This window comes from Argentina silus (genome assembly GCF_951799395.1).
Source record: "Argentina silus genome assembly, chromosome: 9".
Lineage (NCBI taxonomy): Eukaryota > Metazoa > Chordata > Actinopteri > Argentiniformes > Argentinidae > Argentina > Argentina silus.
In genome coordinates, this window is record NC_139663.1 from 15,457,282 (window position 1) to 15,463,709 (window position 6,428).

A 6,428-nucleotide genomic window follows, 5' to 3' on the forward strand; every position below is an offset into this window, starting at 1 on the left:
ACGCATCGGTCCCAAGCCAAACCATTTTCATGGATAAATATATCGAGGACATTGAAGATGACTTCTCCTGTAGTGTGCGATCTGCCAGCACCTCGGCACACACGACACACTGAGGTCTCAGATCAGCTGTGACTGTAAACCCAAACTGCAGGTATGCTTCATCGTACCTTCGAAGCTTTTTTGCAGCTGGTGATGCGTCGGTTGCCTTGTTGGTCCTCACTAGAAATCTCTCAATTTTTGTTTGGTTTTGAAATAATTTGGATGTGGATTAGTTGTGTTTTCAATAAAGTTTAGGCTATGATGTAACGATGTGTGTGTGGCTATGTTGAGAGACTAGTATCGGGGGGCTAATCAGTCGGGACTTAGGCACGATCTTTAATACAACAGTACACAATAACGATTTTGCAGGCAATGCAGATTTTATTTTAAGACTTAACAATTGTAGTCCTTTGTGAGTGAGTGTGTGTTGTGTGTCTTAGGCGCGTGGGTCGTATAGTTGTGTTGCAACACGGTGAAAAAGTTGCTAGCTAGTTAGCTAGTGCACGCCAAGCAGTTAAAAAATTACTGGCTAGGGCTGAGATGGGGATAATCTTTAAAAGACTGTTTGTGGGGTTAGTCTTTGAAAAGACTGTTTGGGTTTTGAAGTATAGGCCTAAGTAAATCGATATCGAGATTGATAACAGATAGACTAGCGAGAGCTGGCACAAGCGACCTTGGCAAGAGACTAGGACTAGAGTGAATGGAGCTACGACGCGTGTGCGGACGCTTATATAGTAGCACTTACGTGACGTCGCGCCACAGGCTCAAAATACTACCCCCTGTATTGGTAGATTTGAAATGAAACTGTGTGGTTGATTTGTTTGTGTGTTATTATAGTCCAACCACTTGCATTTCGACATGGGGGGGGAATCTGTTGCATCTCCTTTGTAGGTCTACTAATAGCCAGTGAGTCCGTGATTTTTTCGTGTTTTTTTTCCCCCTCCCATCCTGTAGCCAACTCGCGCCCCCCCGGGAGAGTGTCCACTGCTCTAGAGGGAGAGAGAGCCTGTTCAGTTACGCTAAGTAAACTACATATGGAGTCGTGGAGCTCTGATATGATCAGTGTATGTGGACTCAGTTCACAGAGTCATTCAACAGTCATGGAACAAACAAAGAAAGACCAGATTTCTCAATTTGAACATTTATTCAATATTGCTGATATTATTTTGCACAGGTAATTTTCTATGATAGATATCTAGTTCCTTTCCTGCTTAGCTTCAGATGTTTGGGGTCATTGTCTTGATGGGGCACCATCCAATGAGTTCAGAGGCATTTTCATTTCTCTTGGAGGATTTTTCTGTACACTTCAGAATTCATTCTGCTGCTGTCGTCAGCAGTTACATCATCATCAAGTGTTAGCCAGTTCTAGTGGCCGCCATAAATGCCCAAACCATAACACCCCCTCCACAATGTTCACAGATGAGGTGGTATGCTGTGGATATTGTGCAGTTCCGTTTTTCTCCAAACTTTCCTCTTGCAATCACTCTGGTACATGATAATATTTATCGAATCTGTCCACAATACCTTTTTCCAGAACTCTGCAGGCACAACCTGACTAACCGGGAGACACCCATCAAGCCAATTGTCCATATACCTCAAAACAAACAACTGAAGATGGCTGCAAAACATCACCAGAGAAGGCACCCAGCTTCTAGTGGGGTCAATGGGTCACAGACTTCAGGCAGTTGCATGCGAAGGGTTTTCAACCGAATACTAAACATGAGTGCTTAATTTGGTCTTTATATGAATCTGACCCATTACATTTGGTGCCCTGCAATAGGGGGACTATGTATAAAAAGTGTTGTCATTGCTAAATGCTAAATGGTGAAACCATATGTACACAAATACCCTCAAATAAAAGATGGGAATCTATAAGTTAATCTCAGAGTAAGCGTAACACTGTTACCATAACATATATATTAAATACGCCTTCGGGCTACACATTCCCTCTCTCTGTGTGCCGTCATTTGGTTCCTCAGATGTTCCTGTGTAACATTCCACTGCTGTGAGGAGTCACTAGCTATCGTCCGCCTTAGACTGAAAACCCATCTCTTCAGGCTACATCTTGACTGTCCCTCCTAAAGACCTCTTCATCCCACTACCCCCCTGTACAGTTTCTATACTGTAAATAATAATAATTAAAAAAAAAGAATAAAAGAAAAGTGAAAAAAACATCTTCTAGCATTGTGACTGCCAATGGCCGCGGGTCCTAGCATAGATTTGTTTTTCTTGTGATGACTGATGTATACATGATTTACTTATTTCAGACAAATGTACTTGTACTTGTTGTAAGTTGCTTTGGATAAAGGCATCTGCTAAATGTCTAAAATGTAATGTATCAACCTACAACAAAATGCCCAGACCTACTTATTCATCAAACATGTAATACTGACATTGTCTTCAAAGGGGGATACTGTTGTAATAGGAGTTGGATTGGAGAGCCTTAAAGTATATGCGCACACACACACACACACACACACAAACACAAACATTAGAACGTGTTGGCCAGAGTTTCACCCTCAAACCAGCATGACTCGTAACTGAAAATACGAAAACTAGCATAGATTTTGAGTTAGCTTGCCAAATGAGCCAGTCTCATTTCCCATTAAACCAAATGCACAGAAACACACAGACACACACACACACACACACACACACACACACACACACACACACACACACACACACACTGATTTGTAATATATGTTCTACCTTACGGCAGACAAAGACAATCTAACTTAGCCATTGGCTACAGTGTGTGTGTGTGTGTGTGTGTGTGTGTGTGTGTGTGTGTGTGTGTGTGTGTGTGTGTCTAAGTCTAAGAATGTTGCGTGACAGCTTCTCTCCATTTCCAATGAAGGAGTTGAGGTTTTAGATAGCAGTTGGCATGATTTCAATCTAGAACAACAAAAGGCCTCAAAAACCTAAAGGGCTTAATTGCCTGCATCAAACATGTAAAGCTGACAATGACAATGATGCTGTTGTAATAGGAGTTGGATTGGAGTGCCTAAAAGTACACACACACACACACACACGAATGAATGGATAGAACGTTCAGCGTTCCGCTTGGTGTTACAGAAAACCAACACCAGGTGGTGCTGTTGACCATGTATTGTCAAAGGCAAAACAAATAGTTGTGCTTTGATTTGATTCCAGAGGTACTTGCAATGGAATCTCAGTCCACCATTAGATAGCATCTTGTGTTGTAGGCTACCCTTTATCCAAACTTTCCCAAATTGCTCTGTTTAGGAATGTGTGCTGACTCTTGGAAAACAAACTAAACTAGGCCCAGATATTAAGATATTGGCTCCTGTCACTTCAAGCTGTGGGTCGCCCTTTTCCCTGCCACTAAAAATGGTATGTAAATGTTTTGTAGAAGACAATGGCAGTGAACTTTTCTATAATCTGTAACATAGTTCCAATTACCAATTGTGATTATTATTAATCACAATAATGTCAAACGTAAATGCCTTTAAGAGAAAGAAAATTGTGAGAGAGTGATGTGAGAAATGTGTGTGTGTGTGTGTATGTGTGTGTGTGTGTGTGTGCTTATGCTTGCCTGTGTGGTCGCATGTTTGCATGAGTGTGTGTTGGCTTGTGCTAGCGCGTGCATGTGTTTGGTCTTGCATGCTTGCAACCGTGTGTGTGTGTGTGTGTGTGTGTGTGTGTGTGGGCTTGTGCGTGCGTGAGTGTATGACTCAAGGCTAGGCTACAGATAGCTCTGGTAACTCTAGCAGTGCTACTGGACTGTGTGTGAGCGTGTCTGAGTGCTGTGGAACTGTGTATGTGGCAGACAGACCCGGAAGAGACAGAGACAACCTCAGTGAACCCTCATCCACAACCTCTGCTACTCTATCAGAGTCTATGGTGACACAACACAGACCTAGAGTGTCAGTATTTGCTGAGTCATCTGGGCTAATGCTAAGCTAACACTGTGGGTACAGTCAGAAGTGTTTGCTGAGTCATCTGGGCTAATGCTAAGCTAATACTGTGAGGACCGCATTAATGCATTTCTATTTGTTGTGGCTTTTAAGTAGTAGGCCTTATTGGTTATCATTGACTACACTAAATGGCATGGCCCGTCCTACATGACAATAAGGTAATTGTTCAGGGAGCTGCTGACATTTCCCCCCAATAAGGATGTTTGGTTTGGGAACAGTTAGGTTTGGAAGTTGTCTTAGTGTTAGTGAGCATCAAGCTCTCTCCCATAGGAAGTGTAAAGAGGACTTGGAGAGGTCTGAAGCTCTGCTGAGAGCAAGTAGAGAAGGTGCTGATCTGTGATGAGCTCTGAGGCACACACCCACACACACACACACACACACACACACACACACACACACACACACATATATATATGTGTATATAAATATAATATAAGCCATTTAGCGGACGCTTTTATGCAAAGTGACTTACATTGCAGTGAGTACATACATTTATCAGTATATAGTATATATAGTATATATATATATATATACTATATATACCACCCTGAGATGGATGAGATTCAGCATTAAGCACTCTCTTATATAACGTGTGTGTGTGTGTGTGTGTGAGGTACTGAAGTACTACTAGTATAGTATGCAGTGTGTGTGTTTGTGTGTGTGTGTGTGTGTGTGTGTGTGTGTGTGTGTGTGTGTGTGTGTGTGACACCACAGTCTCTGTCCACCCTGAGATGGATGTAATTCATTAAGAAGTGTAACAGAACAGCTTCAAGTTTACAAGGCCTGAACAGGTCTGCCTCATGCAGGCCTGGGTTATTCCTCGGCAAAGTATTGATTGTAAAACTGGGTGTCTTCTCTCTTATTAAAATGGCATGAAAGGAATGGAACAACTAAGTGTGTGTTTACGAGTGTCCCAATGTCTCCCCAGTTGGGATGTCGCTACAGTATTAGACTGTGACATACTCAGGAAAATGTAAAATTCCCTCATTGAGATTGTATGTGTTGTACATATACTTATGTAATCCTCACATCCCTTTTATAGGCCTAGAGGTACCTCATGTGGTGCGGAAATATCAATAAAAACGTTTCATTTTATTTTACAAACGTATTTTCTTTGGTGGAACAGGGAGTTGTTGACAAGGCGTTGGTGCGGCCATTTTAGGAGTTCTTATCAGTCAGAGAAGTGTCTGGTGATGCTCATGACCCTCTCAGTGTCACACCTCTTTGGAACTACAAACGAGTCAATCAATCCAGGCCATACCAGGTGTGTGGCTACTGCTGTCCTCATACAAGGCTTTTAAGGTCCCAGTATTTCCCTGCATTGGACATAGTAGGCCTCTTCAAGAAACGTGGGAAAACATAACAGTAATACATATGTAAAGTGTGGTTAGAGAGAGCGGTGGTCCAACAACATGAGTGTGTAAGACCAGCTTGTCTTCAGAGGTGTCTAAAGGCCTCATCATTAGAGTTAGTCTTCTCCGTGTGCCTTTATTTACCTGAGGTCTCGCAGGACAGCGTGGGCACGTCGACAAGTTCCCCACGGGACCTCCTGACCCGTGTAGTCGCCACGGTGAGTGTTTGGACAGCGCTGGTATCAAAGTTGCGGTGGGGAGCCTGAGCCAGCCCGGGCTTCCCCAGGCTAAGTGGACATTTCCTGGGGAAGCGGGGAACAGATTGGCCCCAGTGCGGAGGGACAACATGGAGGAGAATCAATGCCCTCTTTGTGAGGAGCTGGGAGTGAGAGGGAGAGGCTGGGGTAGTATAGTAGCAGCACCAGCAGGGGTTCTCCTACCCAGCCTCTCTCTCTCTCTCTCTCTCTCTCTCTCTCTGTCTCTCTCTCTCTCTCTCTCTCTCTCTCTCTCTCTCTCTCTCTCTCTCTCTCTCTCTCTCTCTCTCTCTCTCTCTCTCTCTGTCTCTCTCTCTCTCTCTCTCGCTCTCTCTAATTATTGAATTGTCCCTAACCGAAAAGACCACTTTAGTGATGTTTTTGGGAGACTGTATTTGGGAAAGTGTACCTGGGTCTCATGTGTAGACAAACCACCTCCACTACACTGGCATATGAAGTCAGCCCCGGGAAGTGGCAGGGAGAGGAGAGGGCAGGAAGTCTCTCTACCGGCCAGAGGACATAATGAAGTCTCTCTACCGGCCAGAGGACAGAATGAAAGACTCAGAAATTGTCTCTAGTGTGTACAGTTCTGGCCCATAACAGCAGCTGATTCCTCTCCGCCCTTTAACATCGCAGGGCTGGTAGATTCAGAGAGGAGTTTTGGCACTACAGCAGAGCAACTTTTAACTGTTTAGGCCTATCTACAGTATTTGTTTATGGTTTATGATTTTCTTCAGGGAAACTTACAAACAGGCTGATACATTAAATAAGCAATCATCTGAGACACGCACACACACGTGAGCACACACACAAAGACACACAAGTGTGCATGCGCACACACG